At 36.4% G+C, this 18,677-nt stretch overlaps 1 long non-coding RNA gene across 1 annotated transcript; it reads right to left on the bottom strand.

The window, feature by feature from the left end:
- Positions 1-6,895: 6,895 nt before the first annotated feature.
- On the bottom strand, positions 6,896-13,326 carry LOC306996019. The gene is made up of 3 exons (XR_013796978.1): positions 13,262-13,326; positions 7,162-7,240; positions 6,896-7,062 (listed from the first exon to the last, which is right to left on the bottom strand). It is a non-coding gene; the product is annotated as an uncharacterized lncRNA (long non-coding RNA).
- Positions 13,327-18,677: the final 5,351 nt, after the last annotated feature.

Genomic DNA, 18,677 nt, shown 5'->3' with positions numbered 1-18,677 from the left:
TTGCTTTAGTTTTGAATAATGGCTCGCCCTTGGTCCTTGTCGCCTATCAATGACGTAATATCCACGCTATTCTTGGTGTCCGCTTGTAGAAACCAACATAGAATCCTCATTAGCGGCCATTTCAATGGTCCGCTATACGTAAGCCTCCAATGAGGAATCTATGCATGCATATGTACGATATCTCGCACACCGCTGTTGTGTCGTTCAGCCATCATGGTTCACGATTATAGATTGGCGAGTACAGAAAATATAACACAGATCAACTTAGGCAAGCAGGCTTTGGGGAAAACCGAGAAATAAAACAAGGATCAATATCGGCGTGGCATTTTCAGGATGGAGAAAGCTTTGCGACAAACTTGGTCTTGATTTGTCCACAGAGACATTGTACACTACAGTTATATTGCATTTTGTTTGTTCTTCAGTAACGCTTTTTATCAAGTCTGGTGACCAAGTCTATGGCAGTGAAATTAAGTAGTGTTGCACAAAAATATTTAGCCAATTACTTTCAAATACTGTGGGTTTGTTTAAATAATGTACTTTTAGTACGATTGTTTTAAACGTGTAAAACTGTGTAGCATTAACCCACCAAATCATTAGACAAATAGTCACATATTAGTAACAGGCTAATATAGCATTACATTTCACGTTCCTGGCAGCTAATTCATTACGATGACATAACATAGTGTGAGCAAACATACAGGTAATACAAAAACTAATTTATTTCCTGCTGTATAATTTATATGATTTGTGAATTCTATACCTGGATAGTGAAAACGATATCTCCCATATTTCCACTCTCCTTCATACAGCAGCTTCATCTTTGTTATTGTTTTGAAAATGCGACCTCTGGTGGCGATAAAATTACATATTGTAGCTTTAAAGTGACCATCAAAATAAAGTGAAACCAAATTTAGTTATCTGGTGGCTAGTTCCTATAACTGAGTTTATAACTACGCGCTGAGAAAGCCCCTATTGATGTGAACGGGCCTTAAAGGGTAGCTGTTGCCAAAATTGAACCTAGGCTCTTTTTGTTTATCTACCCGAGTTAAACTTTTGTGTAAAAGCATAATTAGAATGGGAACGCCTCTTTTAAGATTGACCGTATTTTCGTTTTAGGTAAAAATGCCTTTTGAATGGGAGTGCATGGAGCACTTCTATGATAGCATCAATATTGCTGTTTTTAAAACACTAAGAAGGCTCGACACAACATAAAACTGTGCTCAAAGTATCACCAGGGGCTTCTAAAAAAAAAAAATATATATATATATATATATATATATATATTTTTTTTTTTATGTGTGTGCACCTTATGGATCTTTGATTTCAAAAAAGGTACTCCTGTTGTTATACAGTATTTATGTTTACATTTTATTGTTATTTGAACAGCTGAGCATTTAATTATGAACCAGGTGAAGAAACCTGTTTATTATTTATTCATTTGATTTTGCAACCCTCCACTGAAATAGCTGGTTTCAATAAAACTACTTGTGACATGCCATATTTGGCTTTGACTTTGACTGAACATTTGCTCTCACTTTGCGGAAAAAATATTGGGATATATATCGTATATCGATATTCAGCCTAAATATATCGGGATATGACTTTTGGTCCATATCGCCCAGTCCTACAATTATTTTGGTTCATTTTAAAATCCTTTACTGTGCTCATCCAACTTAAAGAGTATTTCTGCAGCAATATAAGGGCAAGTGGCACTGTTGAAATTCTCCCCATTTAAACATTTTATCAGTAACAGAACAATCAATAAAAAGCCAGTAGTTGTATGTCACGCACCCGCCTTAGGTCTCTGGTTTCACTGACTGCTCTTGCTGAGCAAAGCCTGGCTGTGTGCCGCCACAGAGTGGCATTAACCAGCTTTCTATTCTTCCCTTCATCTCACTCAGTTCTCATTGACGAGAGGGAATGGGCCTCAGGGTTTTAGCCTCTGATGAGAAATTGCCCTCGTCCCCTGGGCACCTGAACAAGCCGTGGCCCTCTCCTACCCAACATCCCCCATGTCTCCCCAAATATGCCTTCGCTTTCATCATCCGCGAAAAACAAATAGCCACGGCCAAACCTGGGACAATCATTTATTTGGCTAATTTTTTTTCAGCGACCTTACAGAACAGGACATTTTATTTGTACCTGCGTTGATAGATGTGCTGGCAGTTTTCTGATTACGACGCAATTCGATCAGGCTTCTGCGAAAGTAATAAGAATAAATGTTCGACTGTAAACCTGCAGGTACAAACTCTTTAGAAATTGGAGTTACCGTGAAGGGCGTTTCAAATATGAAAGATTGGAAATCTTTTTTTTTTGGAAAACAGTTATTTTATTTTTATTGATTTTATGTGGTCCTCATCATTCTGTTAGCACATTACAGGTTTTCTGTTATAGTCCTGATGTCTTTAGAAATATAATTTAAAGGGGTCATAATCATATCTTGAGGAATCCAATTTTACTTGCTAATTTGATATAAAAGGTTTCATTGTACTATAAAAACTAGGGATGCAAGATACATGTCAGTATCATATCGGCCCAAGATTTTAATTTATTGTTATGGGTTGATGGTGAATAAATATCGGCTGAGATTAGGTATATAATTGTGTCTGCTTATTTCCTTTTTTGGCTTTCAGATTTTTCCCAGATTTGCATTTGATTGACTCTTTTATCCATTGTGAAGTCGCTTCACTTTGCACTTTAGAGACAAATGGATAAATGGGTCTACCAAATATTACATTCAAGATACGTTTTATCCAACCCGGTATGCATTTTCTTGGAAACAAACCAATGACCTTGACGTTGCTAGCGCCATGCTCTGCAGTCTGAGCTACAAGGGATATCTTTGATAGATATGAAATCTGAGCCCAAAATGGAATTAATTCCATTAACATTATATTCATGTTTCAATTTTAATTTATTTAGACAAAGGATAATGTGAATCAGTATTTATCAGTATTGTAAATAATATATCTGAATAGCAGTATTCAGCCACAACATCAAAATAATTACCAGCTTATGTATCGTCCAGAATTTTAATATGCATCCATAATAAAACTGCACCTGGTTCTCTGCATATACTTTCAGAATATGTGAACATCATAAACAATTGGCTAAACTTTTCTTTAGTTTATTTACAAAGCTGTGCAAAAATATTAGTGTAGTTTTCAGTTTGTGCTATTTCGGAACATCAGATTTCATTGTGCGTAATATACATTCTGGTAGTAAAACTGTCTGGTGTGAAAATGTCTTTAGTGTTACAAATAGTGCCAAACCAGAAAATTAGACACTTTTTCAGAGCACTGAAAGGCTTTGATTTTGACAGGTTGTGGTACATTTCCGTGCAGATTGTTTTTGTGAACCTGACACTTTGTAAATCAGGGTGTTGTTTAAAGTATGGGGCAGTTAAAATTACATAGACTCTACAGCAATCCTGCAGTTTGCAACAAACCACTGCCACCCATTTTGCATGTCATCAGGGTGTTTATGTATGAATCTTAAAGGCACAGTAACAGATTTAATTTGGCTTGTTTATTTCAGAGTGAAGGCGGAAAATGGTCCATAATTCAATTATGCCTGGTTTGGGTGCAAAAAAAAAAAAAAACCTATCTTAGGTGGAAAAATAGTCATCCCATTAAATCAAGATTAAATAAAAAATAAATGACAATTATAAGTCTCAATAAAAGGATGATAAAAAAAAACATTTCATGATGACATTTGGTGACAGCAGAAGTTTGGTCGTGTGTGTGCTTTGATGAAGCCTCCAATAAATCCATATTTCATTTACATTCATATGTACAGTCTCTCTCTTCCCCCCGGCTTTTTTCCCCATGTCAAACATTCCAGACCTTCCAATAGCAATAAGACTGTTCAATTAAGCAGGAACCAATTATCAATATTTACAGACAGCTGAGGGACTTATAATATGTCGTGTTAAATGGCCCCACACTTATATCCTGTTTCCTTCTGGATTAGAAGTGTTCCTGTTTCGTATAGCGGGGAAAGTCTTGCCGCAGTTCGGTGGTTCTGATTTAGTGTATTTGTGGTCGTTGGGTAGGGTGCGTAATGACCTGTTGAGGCTGTCAACGCAGAATGGCTGCCTGTGATTGACAGCAATGCAACAGTCTATTTGAGGAGAGGAGTGGGCATTTAATCGGAGTAATGTGCTTTGTCAATGCCGGAATCATTTAGGCAATAAATAGAGAGTTATTGTCAAACCACAGAAGTTGTGAGTGCTGGCTTGGATGGTTCTGGACAGTGGAGAAGCCATTGAAGGATAATTTGTCTGTCAGATTGCATTTGAAGAGAAGGTGCCAGATATTATCGGGCAAAGGCTTTGCTGTCTCTGGCTCAGGCTTGCATGGATGAATGTTCTCACGATAAATAGGGCAGAGATGCTTTGAAATACACTCTATGGGCCTTTGAAGACATTCTTCATGTCTTAATGGATCATATAATATGTTGTATCTGTTTTTGTTGTAATAAACAAACACTCCTCTTGTTAAAAGAGATCATTAGGTGAAATTCATCATTAATGAATGCTTTAATGTCTGTATCTTTGTGTTTGTGGACTCACGCTGGTATGAATTTCCCACATATTAAAGTTGTTTTGAAATCTACAACTTAAACCTAAATTGTGTAAATTAATGTCAATAATGGAAAATGTAGGCTATACACTGTCACAATTTTTGTAGGTCCAGTAGAAGAAAATACTGTCTGCTCTTTAACGTTTTGGTGAGTTTTGGTAATTTTCTTGTAAATCATTTGGTTGGTCACTTAACTTCAACTTCTGTCATGTATGATATGACGGTATGCATGATCCTTGTACCTAATTTTGAAGTAGTTAACCTGTTAGCCAGCACCCCCACTTTTGAAAAATCCCCAGATATGGCATACCCAAAAACAGATAGAGTTCATGAACCCTTTGCACTAAAAGCACAAGTATGGTCTAAATCTGAAACAATTCAGTGCATCTAAAGTTGTTTCTACACTCCATGGTATCCATTGACTGCATATCAAAAAATACTCACTTCAACTGGTTTATTAAAAGTGCAGTGTTTAATTTAGCCTCAAACACAATTGCAACCTTCGGTAGCACTTTATAATTAGTATAAGAGATATATTAACTATGACTTAATTAATTATAAACTAGTTTAATAATGATTTGTAAGTACCTTATTACTGTATATTTATTAAGTGTTACCCAACCTTCTTGTTTGAAACAACAGTATTGGCTGAATCAATGGTGTGAGGGACAGTCTGTTTGTCCAAACAGTGGAAGACGAGACGTGTTTATGAAACCCGTTTGTTCAGTTTCATTCTGTGCTGCTAGTGGCTCCGAAATTGCACACTTCGCCTTGCACATTGTTAATTTTTTATAGTAAATGCAGTGCTAAATGCCCAATCCTTTTGAGAGAAACAACTATTGAGCATTGTAAATTGCATTATTGAACATGCTGTTTGGCCTAAAGGGGCAGACCATGCCAATGTGACTTATCAGTCGTCCTTATTCTACAGAATGAGAAGCTGTGACAACATGACCACAGGGGCTGCAACAAGCCACAGCAATTTGGAATGGTGCGCACCACTTTGTTCTGCAGCCTGCAGCAGTGGAAGAAGAATGTTTGACTGATTCGCAAGGCTTGTTTCGGGGAACAAGCACACATGCCATGTTCACATTCCGACTGCATTGATGTGGCTGGGAGAGAGGCGTAGGGATGGATAGGTGGAAAGGAAAAGAAAGAGAAGGACAGTAATTATAACTGCACTTCACCTGTACTTCAAAGCTTTTAACATCGCCAGCAGTGGGACAATCATCTGGCTGGGAGGCTAGTGTCTCTAAATTGCATTTCCTTATAACTGTCTCTTTGAATATTGCAGTGATTATGCTTTTGAAATGCATAGCTTTTTTCCTTCTCTCGTAAGATAGCTGGCTTATGTTGGGCCACTTTGTGTTTGTAGTCTTATTTCACCCACCCCGTTCTCATTTCTGATTTTAATTGCAGAGTGTCCTGATTTTTATATCTCTCTGCATGACAATTGGCAATTTAACAAGCACTATGTATTTAGTTTTTTGTTGTTACTTATGGTGAAACTGCATAAAATATTGTAATGTATATTCTTTCTACTGTTTCTGTATGCTAAACTGGTGCTAGAAATTCCACATCTACTGGTTAAATTCCCAGGGAACATGTGTAATGATGAAATGTGTATTTAACCCAGATGTGAATGACAGCTCAAATCATGCAAATTGTTGATGAGAAATATACATTACTTTTCTAAGCAATTTTTACCTGCCATATGATTTTAAAAAAAAAAGATTATTCAACTTTCAGAAAAACATTTGAACTTTCAGAATAATTGGCAGATGATACAACGGGCAAAAAAATGTAATAAAAAAATCCGTAGACATACAGTACAGTACATTGAGAGACCCCAGCCATATCACAGAGACTTGTGTATGGGCTCTTAAATGTCACGTCGACCATCGAGAAACACTTAACAACCATTCAGAATACTCTAGAAACCACATAGCAACCTATTTTTTTCTTAATTTGCTGGTGTTTTTTCCATTTGCATGTGTTTTCATCAGTTGCAGCACGTTGAGTGTACAATTTGCAGCTTGTTTTTGTATTTGGCTGCGTTGTGAGTATTTGCGGCGTGTTTCTGTATTTGGTTGTGTTGCAGCGCATATGTTGTCAAACTGATGAAAATTAATTTGCTGGGTTTTTTCTATTTACATGCGCTTTCTTCAGTTGCATCACGTTAAGCTCTCTTGGCCACCGTAATTTTCATTTAGGAGAACATACTGTACAACAGACACACTTTTTAATTAAAGTTTAACTTTAATGTACATCTCTTTAGATTTTCAGTGTAGCATTTTGTGTCTGCAAGTACAGATGACAGGAATACAGATATTATCTCTAAGAGTGACAAGTCTCAAAGCCATCAGAGGAGCCGGAGGGCGTTCTGTGCCGAGTTTCATGTTGAGGAGGTTTCTGTGTGGAAATGAGGCCAGACGCACAGATTGTCTCTTGTTTGTGTCATACCACATGACGTTTGAGGCTGTCGGCAAAAAATAACATAAAAATAAAAACATTTTACACTGAATTAACATGCTGTGTGGAGTGAGGAAGCGAGTCTCTGTGTCTCTCTCACCCGTACCTTTCACTCTCCCTAATAAGAGATGGCCAATTAAAGCCTTTTAGAGCCACAGTCTGATCAATACTCTCCCAGGATCTTCCTAAAGAGAGCGAGCGAAAGAGAGGGTTATATTTATGATCCCATTCCTTCTCAGTCCCCGGAGAGAGAGCAGCTATTGAAAGATTCGTATTGACTTTCCATGCAGGGCTTTCATCTTGTTTTATTGCGTTGTGGCACGGTGTAGTTTGGCTGTGGGTGATGAGGGGGTGGAGGGGAATGGATAGGGTGTCGGGCTGAGAGAGAGGAGTCTGGGATCTCTCGGGCTCTGCCGCTGCAGGGAGCTCCATTACTGAGGGAAGGAGACGACCACAAGAGGGGGGCAATTTGAACAACGCTGCGTAAACTCGAAACACCAGGCTATAGCAACCCTCAACTGTGATCCAAGGTGTGTGTGCGCGTGTGCGCGCGTGTGTGTGTGTGTTCCAGCAAGGGTTGAATGCAAGCGAGGTGTATTGGGTTAGAAAATGACTGTCTGTGGTTTTGTGAGAGCAAAGATTAAAGGGTTAGTTCACCCAAAAAATTTTATTCTGTCATCACTCATTCTCATGTCGTTCCAAACCCTTTCGACTTTCGTTCATCATCGGAACACAAATTAAGATATTTTTAATGAAATCTGAGCGATTTCTGTCCCTCCATTGAAAGTCTATGCAACTACCACGTTAAAAAAAGTCCATAAAGATATCTTTGAACTAATCCTTATGAATTTTGTGTTTTAGTCCAAATTTTCTGAAGAGACACGATCACTTTATACGCTGTACTGAATTTAGGCTTTTGAACCTCATTGGTTCTCACACGTCAAGCAAGCAGGCTTGAGCTTCCGTTTATAACTGATGTGTGCGATGATGAATGTTTAAGCTATATGGGAATAAAATGAGGGAGAATAAACAACATACTGTGCACCAAAGGAGACTTTTTTTTAACAAGTCATATGAACCAACAAAACATGTGCTATTAAATGCTGAGATATTTATGAACTATCATTCAAAAGTTTGGGTCAGTGAGATTTTTTTTAATGCATTTGAAAGAAGTCTGTTATGCTCATCAAGGTAGCATTTATTGGTCAAAAATATAATAAAAACAGAAATATTTTGAAATATTATTAAAATTTAAAATAACCATTTCCTTTTTTAATATATTTCTAACTATAATTTATTCCTGTGATGGTAAAGCTAAATTTTCAGCAGTTATTACTCCAGTCTTCAGTGTCACATGATCCTTCAGAAATCACTCACAAACTTTTAATTTGGATGCGATTAATCGCGATTCATCTTTTGACAGCCCTAATATATATATATATATATAATGGTGTAGTTACAGCATCTACCAGAAGGGGATAACTGGACCATGTTAACCACACATATACAGTGTTATGCATAAGTTTTAGACACCCATGCTAAAGTTGCCTAAAAAGAGGAATAAAAAAATAATCTTTTGGAAATTGATCTTACTGCCCTAATTTTGTGGGAAATTAGGGAAATGTGTCTTCACCATACCTGGAGATTGGCATGGGGTACGTGTGTGTGTGTGTGTGTGTGTGTGTGTGTGTGAGAGAGAGAGAGAGAGAGAGAGAGAAATTAAGGAAGATCGAGGGAAGTCTTAGGGAAAATCACAATACATCATTGTGGATTGCACTGAGAGAAGGTTAAAGAATGATTAGACGGATAGAAGTCCCGTAGCAGTTGTCTGAGGAGCGCAGAAGTCCCTAGTGTGAAATGCGTACTAGCTGATCAATATTCCTGTCAGGCTGCATTAATCTCCATATAGAATGTCACCTTAATGCCAGAGATACACAGTGGTTTCTACTGCTGGGACGCCTGTTAAAAGTGTGGATCAGAGCCAGTGTTTAACTGATGCTTCGCCTGCGTTGCCAATCTCAGGACAGTTTTGAGCCAGCGTTTGCCACAGTACGTTTAAAAATGGAAATTCTAAACTAGAATTTTCAAGTTTAAAGTTCTTCTGTTTGTATTCGAATAGCCTTCTGGAGTCAACATTTTCTGTTTTTATCTCTCTTCAGGAATTTTGGGGAGGAACGTTTGAGTCAACTCTAAGGTCCACAGGTCAACTACAAGCTGCCAGTTGTCATATTTGTGTGACCAGGGATTTATATTTACCACAAGGAACACATTAGGGGTTTCTATTTACTTTAAGTTTATTCATTTAATGATGTAAAATAACAAATAACAAATTATTTTCAAAAGTGGTTTATCAATTTAATTGATAACAAAAGTTCCAGTTTTAAATGTTCACAAAAGAAACAGAAAAGAGCAGAAAAACAAAATTCAATAAATGTTCACAGAGCTGGTGATAAAATTTAAACCACCTCACTGCTCTACATTACTCCGGGTGCAATTATCTCTGTAACACTGTAAGCTTGAGTATCACCGCCCACTTGTGTATAATAAACACAATATCCTCAAACACGGCACAAAAATACGACCGGTTTAAAATACAAAAAAATTAAAATAAAACAAAAATAAAAGTAACGCAACTATTACAAAACGTTACAATGCAATACGGCAGTGGGAAGACTGTACAAAGAGAACAAAACAACATAAGTACATTTTACATATTACCCACTTACATATCATGAGAGAGAAAATAACACTCACATAACAATCAGCTCCAACACACCATCACATTCACTTCACGAGGGCTGAAATCCCCAACATTATGTGGCACACTGGATAAATAATCACATCAAATTATTATCACAAGAAAAGCACATGAAACATTTGAAAAAAATTGAAGTGTATAACATTTGGCATAACGCCAAATAATCAGGCCTACACCGCATGGTGTGACGTCATAGCATCGCGGACATTACACACAACATAACTTTCCAAATATGACAGTTCTCCGAATTACTGCAACAAAATATGCATCCACAAATGGTATTAAACTAAAATATATTCACAAAACATTGTATTTACCCATGGATGACTTCAAATCATACAATTTCACGAGAGTGCGCATCTCTCTCGCACTGCCCGATGCACGTCTCACCAAATGACTGACTCACCAAATGACTGGAAGTACATGTAATCTCTGATTTTTCATCTTTATAATTAAAGTGTAAATGACAATGAAATAAAATAAAAGATTTTAACATGCAAGGAAAAAAACAAACTTTAAGGGTATTTACCACCCGGTTACATCTAGTAAAAGTAGTACACTAACTTTGACTATTCCCATAATATTTGGCATATCTAACTTTTGCATCCTACAAGACATCCAAAGTAGTAGTTTACTTTGTACAAGTACAAGTATCCTCAAGTTACAAGTATCCTCTGGGCTTTATCAAAGGGGAATGTACTTAGAGGCCTGTTGAGCCTCCTGTGGATTAGCATGCTACAAACAGGCCTTCAGTTGTCAAAGGAATTGCGTTCAAAAGGTTATCTGCAGTCATTTACTCAGAATTACTGACAGTTGTAAGTACAGTTTAGATTTTAGTGGAACCCAAACTGTTGAGCTTATATAGAAGACACTACAAAACTTTAATGTTCACATAAATATCTGTGTAGTTTATAGGTACTGACACAGGGCCAAACAGACAGAACTGACTTTTGTTATTGCGTGTCAGTGACAGTTAAACAACAGATCCACCTTTGCAGCGGCTGCTATGAATAAACACACAAAGGGGATCTGAAAGAAATGCTGCGATGATTCTGTGGGAAAGTGCAATTAAAACGAGAAAAACACACTGGGTCGCTCGTTGCCTCCGTCTAAAGATTAGTGTTCTGCCTTAATCAAGTGTGGATGAATATTGATTTTTTAAGGGGCTTATTTACCTTTTGATATGGAGACTTTCTCTTTTTCTTCAGTGTGTTAGAGGTATTCTTGTACCTCAGTGGGAAATGGGGAAAGAATGTTTTGGATGCATTCCAGCTGAAATCCCCACTTGATTAGATTTAATAAGCTTATGGGCCAATCGTAATATGTTTGAAATGATATTGAGGAAGCCTTTCAAAAACCTCTCTTGATACTACAAAAGGACAATAAAATTGATGCTCAGAGACACAATTTATAAACATAATGTGGAGTTAATGGATATATAAAATTGGTTTACAATCCAGTGTGAAGAAATCAAGAGCATTGTGACTGCACTCCAAATTAACTCTTTTTGCTATGCTCAATTTGATCATTAAAATGAACTAATGCAAGTATTTTTTAACAACTTTACATTGTGTGCATTTCATTTAAACTTGTAAAACTGAAGTTTACCAAATCAATTTGCACGAATAATGATTTGCATGGGACAAGATTAGGAGAGTAATAGTTAATTATTATTTTAAGTATTATTTTCAATTATAATGTTATGTAATTTTAGAAGTGGATAGATTATAAAAAATACTTCTATGCTTTATATTGCTTTATATTACTCAGAAAGCAATTGCTGTGCAAATAACTGACCTGGATTCGGTTGCACCAGCCATTCGGAAGTTCTTACTTAAATTGGAATGTAAAGTCCCACTAGAGGCTTAACTACTAGCTAGTTTGTAACTAACTGTACTTTACTTGGTTGCACCATTAGTTCTTGAGGCAGAATGTACTAGTAGGTCGTGAGCTCTCCATAAAGTAATGCATAGTCCCATAATATGACGCTTACCCTCAATCAGGGTTCGAAATGACTTAGGACTCTTGGGGGGTCCCCTAAAATGTAATTATTAAATTATAAAAAATTCTGAAGAATACCTTGCTTCACTATATACTGTAGGCAAAATTATATGGACCAATGTTGAAGGTGGGATAATGGTCTTGGGATGTTTTTCATGGTTTGGGCTAGGCCCAGTATTGTAGTGGTGTCTGGAGAAGTGGCTATAATCTAACAGGTAAACCTCTAACTCTGGAGCAACAAAGTTACATCACCTTAAATAAATCTAATCCCTGACATGACAAAGTGAATAACAGGTCATTCTGTCCTTGAGCAAGGAAGTTGACTCTAAATCCACCAGGTGTACTCATTATGGCAGCACCATGCACCTTCAAGGGGTTTGATACAAATACAAATGGCATTTCTCATCCCTTATGTTACATTAAATGTAATTTGTAAAACAACTGGCCGCTGGATTGAAAAATAATGATGTCTGAAAAGACTGTACCTACATTAGAACGTTTACTTTGTTTCAAAGTAGTCAATCCATAACCTGATCTAAAATATTTAGGGACACGTGAAAAAAAAAAAAAAAAAACGTAATATATTCTAATATGACTAAAAGCCATTAAAATGACAATAATCCAATAGTAACCACATTATTCAAAATCAACATGTCCAGGCACATTTTATTTATTTGTCTTAACTAGTTCTCAAAATTAAAATGAAGATAAATATTACTTAAGAAATACAATTTATTATTATAATATGAGTGTTAAAGGGATACTTTAAAATGAAAATTCTGTCATCATATACTAACCCTCGTGTGGTTTTAAATCTGAATGAATTTCTTTCTTCTGCTGAACAGAAAGGAAGATATTTAGAAGAATGTCAGTAACCAGACAGTTTCTGGTCTCATTGACTTCCATAGTATTTTTTTTTTCCTACTATGGAAGTCAATGAGAACAGAAACTGTCTGGTTTAATAGTATTAGCTTCCTAGATAGCTTACCATCTCTCTCTCTCTCTCTCTCTCTCTCTCTCTCTCTCTCTCTCTCTCTCTCTCTCTCTCTCACACACACACACACACACACACACACACACACACACACACTATCCCAGCATTCATTGCAATCTTACATCGCAGCCTGCTTCAGAGCTAAGGCAGGGTCCCTAAAGAACCCGCGTATCTAACGTTAACAGTAGTTCCGCTCCGCATTACATTAATTACTTAATTTGCACGCAAGTTTTATTTATTTTTATATATACCGTACCGTACCGTTTCTTTCGGTTCAATATATTAATACACACTACACATTCCGTTCTACTTCATACACATAGCCTAAGTTACAGCAAGCAATAAACAAACGTAGCCTACTCTTCTAATCATTACACTGGGTATCTAGTTAATGCAACTCGAACTCCTAATATTTTACTATAAGCAAGATATAAACATAATCAAAGCACTTACAGGATTTCCATTCAGGATTTCACTCTTTTGCCGCGTTCAGCTGCGGGAGCACCACAACAACAATCTGTGACTAGACTGTAAACAAAATATGGACGACGCCTCTTCGCGTCTCGTCTGTGACGCTGTAGGACGCTGCTAATAGCTGCCCTGATTGCTGCCTCACGCTAGAAAATAAATAAATTACTGTTATAAATATAAAACGTCACTAAAGACCTATAATTTTCACACTAATTTTTAATGTTAAAATATACTTGTCGGGGACCCCCCAAAATCCAAAAATAAATTATTATGGGGGGTCCCTAATGACTTATGGAGGGTCCGGGACCCCCCCCCCCCAGACCCCCCTCATTTCGAACCCTGCCCTCAATGCCCTCAGCCATCAAATAAGTGAGCAGATTATCCTTCATTCTAACTTATTTTGCCTCACGTAACTAACGGTAAAAATAAGTTTCCATTAAATACAATAGGCTACTACTTAATTATGAATAGCATAATACTGTAGGTATTTGTATGTAAATAACATTCAGAGACTGAAATAAAATATATTTATGATATTTATTTATTATGACTGTAATATGTACAACACGGAGCGATGCACGCAGAGACACGCTGTTAAGACGGGTCCGTGTTGAAGAGTCGCTAACAAATTAATCTTCTCTTTCTTAAAATGTAAGCGAGTGTAAATTTCAGCATTATCATACATATCTAAAGAATTCAAGTCTGTCAGGTAAAACGAGAGAGAATAGCAGTCTGCTATTATATTCCAACCGTTACTCCTGATTGGATGCTCTCGTAAATATTTACTGTATACGTAGAGTTATGCTTCAACTAAATTTAATGGTGCAACACAAAAATATTGTAAGTTGTAACTTTTGCACAGCTGGTGCACCCAGCGTTACATATGCCAGAAACAGTTACATTCTAGTGTGTGCTAATACTTAACTGCAAAAGATTTGGTTGGGTTGCAATGTGTGTTTGTTTGTATTTCATTTTAATCATTTATTTAGGTTGCTTTGTCAGGTAGTTAAGTTGAATTTAAAGTTAAGAAAACCCATTTCCAATGTGTGGAACTACTGCCAATGGATTGTTTGAATACAGTTTCCCATAAGATTTCACCTTGTTATTGTGAGTGCTTTTGAGTGTGTTTTAAACAAGTGTATTTTGCACAAATCCTGCACATCAGCTTGTTGTAGCTTGTTGACATGTTCAGAAGACCTATCAGAAGTTGTCAGGCCAACAAGGCTTTCAGTTATATAAACCATCATGTTAACCAATTAGTACTCTATATTTAAGTCTGTTATTGGTGAAGGTCAGGAATTTAATAGATGGGTCGGTTTATGTTTATGTTTTTTTTTTTTTTTTTTTTTTTACTAAAAGGGCTTTCAGCTGTTTAATTTGAAAAAAAAAAAAATAGTTCCAACTATAGCAGAATAAGCAGAAGCATCCTGCCCATAACCCTGGCAGTCAAACATTACAGAATATTTTTATCATTACCATTTCAATTAAATGAATTAACCATATTTTAGTTTGATAATGTTATTCATGTAATATTTTGTATTTTTAGGGGATTTATGGTACTAAATTTATGCAGTAGTTATAATCCATTTATTCACTTGTCGATCATAGACATGAAAATTAAATTTCCAACTTAAACTGTCATAAATCTTGAATGTTTTGAAGCACAGACTTAAGTTTGTCTCTTTTTAAAGACGACACTTGGCAGATTATTGCTTATTATTTTAAGTGAACTTAAAAAAAGTTATAGAATTTCACTTTTATTGTTCTGAAAAATACTATTACATTTTTATATGAATATATATTTTCCAAAATATGTTCTACTCATAAACTGCAAGAAAATCAAAGACATAAATCTAAACAAGTTAGATTTTAGCTAAAATCTAGCTTTCTTTAAGATTTTGTTTGGGCGCAGTACCAAAAGTTTCCACTAGATGAAATCCGTTTTCCATTCATTTCCAATGTGGTTATTTTTGACCACAAGGAGTACAAGTGTGACTTTTTTTTAGGACCATTTAACCTTTTTGAATATTTTTCATGAGTTTTTTTTTTGTGTGTGTGTGTGGAAAAAAGTTTCCAAGTTTCGTACCATTCCGATGAAGTATTTTTTTTTTTTGAAAAAACATAAAACAGTAATCATTTTCGGTCAAAAATGACCAAAGAGGGTTAAACCAAGGTGGCAAAAGTCACACATTTTCTAAACACATATTATTTATTTTTCTTTAGTTGTCAAAACTGCACTTTTCCACACAGCGAAAATGCATGGTGATCATAGCTGTCTCGTTCAATTGCTGAAAGTCGGGATTTGAACCTGGATGCCCTTTCGCACTAAATGAAAGCTGTACCACTAGACTAACACATTTTATAAAAGCAACTCTTAAAAACTTCTTTTTTTTCCTATTAGTCATAACTCATGTCTTATTTTCCGGGACTGTGACTGGTGCCCCTTCAAAAAGCAGTGTATGATGCCTTTGAGAATAAGCACTTAATTCATCAGCACTATCATGCACCACTGCTATTCCTGAACAAATTCCTGATGTGACCAGGCCATGGTGTCCATCTTCAGAATGTAAACTCTATAAGCTGTTTAGATGGATAACCTTTCTTCTTTTTTTACTTTGACTTTTTTATGGCGAAAAAAATCTGTAGAAATTATTGGAAATGACATCGATAATGGATGTTTTTCTTTCACCAAAACACTTAATGGATTTGTTTTTTAAAGGGTTTAATAGTATTTCAGAAATGGAACATGCTTGATGTTCAACCCTCGATGTCATGACACACTGAGAGATTTTAGACGAGCAATTTTCCTTTACTCAGTAGTTTTCAGGAAACCTTCTCAGAAAGGTCGTAAATAGTGTAATCGCAGTTTTTGACTCGGAGTCAAGAGTTATTTTTGGATAAGTAGCAAATATACTAGACCTTTTTACCTCCCCATATTCAACATTGTGCTTTTTCAGATTTTTTCAGACATTTGCTCCAACTAATGTCTTAATATCTTTTAGGACAGACTGTGTGAATTACAAGCCTTAAACATCAAACTACAGGGCGCATCTTTGATTAATAGGTGCTTCGTCTACACGGTTCTTATAAACTAGTTAGAGGCTTCGCTTTTATTTGGGCCTGGCGAGCTGATCCATGGCTAATGTGCAGCACTCCAGTGGCATGTATCATTGCGAGCCGAGGGAAAGATGTTAACTGGGGACTTATTTGAGTGGAACGCTGACAGCATGCCGAGAAAGATCGAGAGTTTGGGAATAAGCTTAGCCATATCATTAGGCAAAAAAAGTTCATCAGAAGTTACACTTGCAATTGAAAAATAATGTTTGCAAAAGTAGAAGCACACATCTAATCCACAAACTGTCACCTCTGTTGCTCTACTCAGTCTTTTCTATCTACGCAGATGAAAAGTTTCACAGACATACTGTACTGTTACTTTATATTCAGTTGGGAATGCAACCAAAGAGATGTAATCACTCATGATAACAAAACCAAGCGTTTGATGTTAGAAGGATTGCATACACTGTTACCAGCAGTTTCTGTCAGGTACTGACTCCGCTATAATTGTTATTTTAATGTCTGAGATTAAATATTAATTTTAATCTCTGCATGGAAACATTGACTTAAGTAAGAAAAAAGATTAAGGATTGCTGGAGCATAGAAGTTTAGGTTTATGTTTTAATGGAATTATCCTTAAGATCTTATCAGAATATGCTACCTGTCATTCATTTGAATTCAATTTAAATGATCACCTTTAACTCGTCTCATCTTTCAAAATAATTATTTTACTACTCCTTAAATTGAGTTCATTTGGTAAACTGTCTATCAGCGAATTGCACTTTTTTGAGCATTGCAGACCACGCTTTTTCAGCTTAATAAGATGCTTCTGAAATTCATAGCGTTGCACATGGTGCCATTTTTGTTGGGGTCACCAAAGACAACGTGCTGATGTGTTTATTTCTTCTCAGCATGAAAAATTTCATCCTGCTTCGTTGGTTCAACGGCGCCTGGAGACCTGACATCAATTTCAGCCTGTCTTACGATATGCAGCAGAGAAATGTTTACTTCTGGATAGCTGGGACCTCTAAGGTTGCGTGCTGTATGGTATCTCTTCTCTACTGCATCTGGACTTTCACCTGCTGTTGTTTGTATTCAAGGGTGAGTGTGTCATTTCAGCTCATCTTTCACTCTCCTCACAATCTTGTTACTTAAAGCTGAGGGGGTCAAAGTTTGGCACTGAATCGTCATGAGCTGACCACTGCCAAAGCCTCTGAGAGTTTGGATGTATTACGTTAGCCCTCAAGGCTGCTCTCTATATATTCCATTTGTCAATTTCTATAGATTAGATGGAGAAAGAAGGTAGAGGATGTTTGTTCAAGCACTGTGAAAAATGAGTATCTCAAGCCTTCTTGATTTTCTGTGTGATTTTTTTTTTTCTGAAACCAAACAAACAGCTAAAAGTGGAAAACTGATGTACATATAAGAAATACATATAAGTGAATGTGCATTCTTAAAGGGGTACTTCCCCCAAAAATGAAAATTCTGTCATCATTTACTCACCGCCATGTTGTTCCAGACACACAAGTCTTTGCTTAGTATTAAAAAAATAATAATTAAAAAAAATATATATTAAAAGTCCAGGTAACCAAAATTCCAAAAAGTTAATAAAGCAGTCGTAAAATAATTCCATATGAATCGAGCGGTTTAATACACGTCTTATAAAGAGACTGAAACCTCTTAGGTTTCGTTAAAAAAATATCTTAATTTCTGTTGAATATTAACCAAAGTCTTATAGGTTTAGAAAGTCACAAGGATCTGATTATATGTTGGTGTGAACTGTCCTTTTAATGCATTTTGATGCAAAAAAAACTCTATTTTCTGGTATAAACACAATTGGTTACAATTTAGCTTGAGTTCTAAATTGCATGTATGCAAAAGCACAAGAGGAAAATGCGTTCGAAAGTAATTTCTTGCACCATCTTGCATCATTTATTGAAGTGTAGAAGGAAAACCTTCTCCATCTCTTGTCACTTGTCGGGACTGTGTTCATTTTAACTGCAATGAGCTGCTTCAGTACCTCAGTTCAGACTTCGAGAGAAAGAAAGAGAGTGTCTCCAAGGTGATTATAATAGTTAAAGGTTAATTTGAGTGTTGGAGCCCCAGGGCAGAACTCTGAATAGAGCAGTATGGACTCAGACACAGAACCCCGAGCCGATTTAATTACAGAGAACAAGCTCCACTCACACAGTGGAAAAGGGCACTCACAAAATGATGCCCTCTCAAGTGGAGCGTACTGAAAGGTGATGGTCTCAAAGATGACACTCAGAAGTGTTGTGGGAGAAGAAACCTTGAGAGCCAGCTGTTCTTAAACATCCCATCAAGATGTGTGGCCTATGATGGC

The sequence above is a fragment of the Phoxinus phoxinus genome (assembly GCF_949152265.1).
Source record: "Phoxinus phoxinus genome assembly, chromosome: 3".
Lineage (NCBI taxonomy): Eukaryota > Metazoa > Chordata > Actinopteri > Cypriniformes > Leuciscidae > Phoxinus > Phoxinus phoxinus.
Note: the sequence above shows the minus strand (reverse complement) of the source record. Positions and strands in the feature narration are given on the sequence as shown.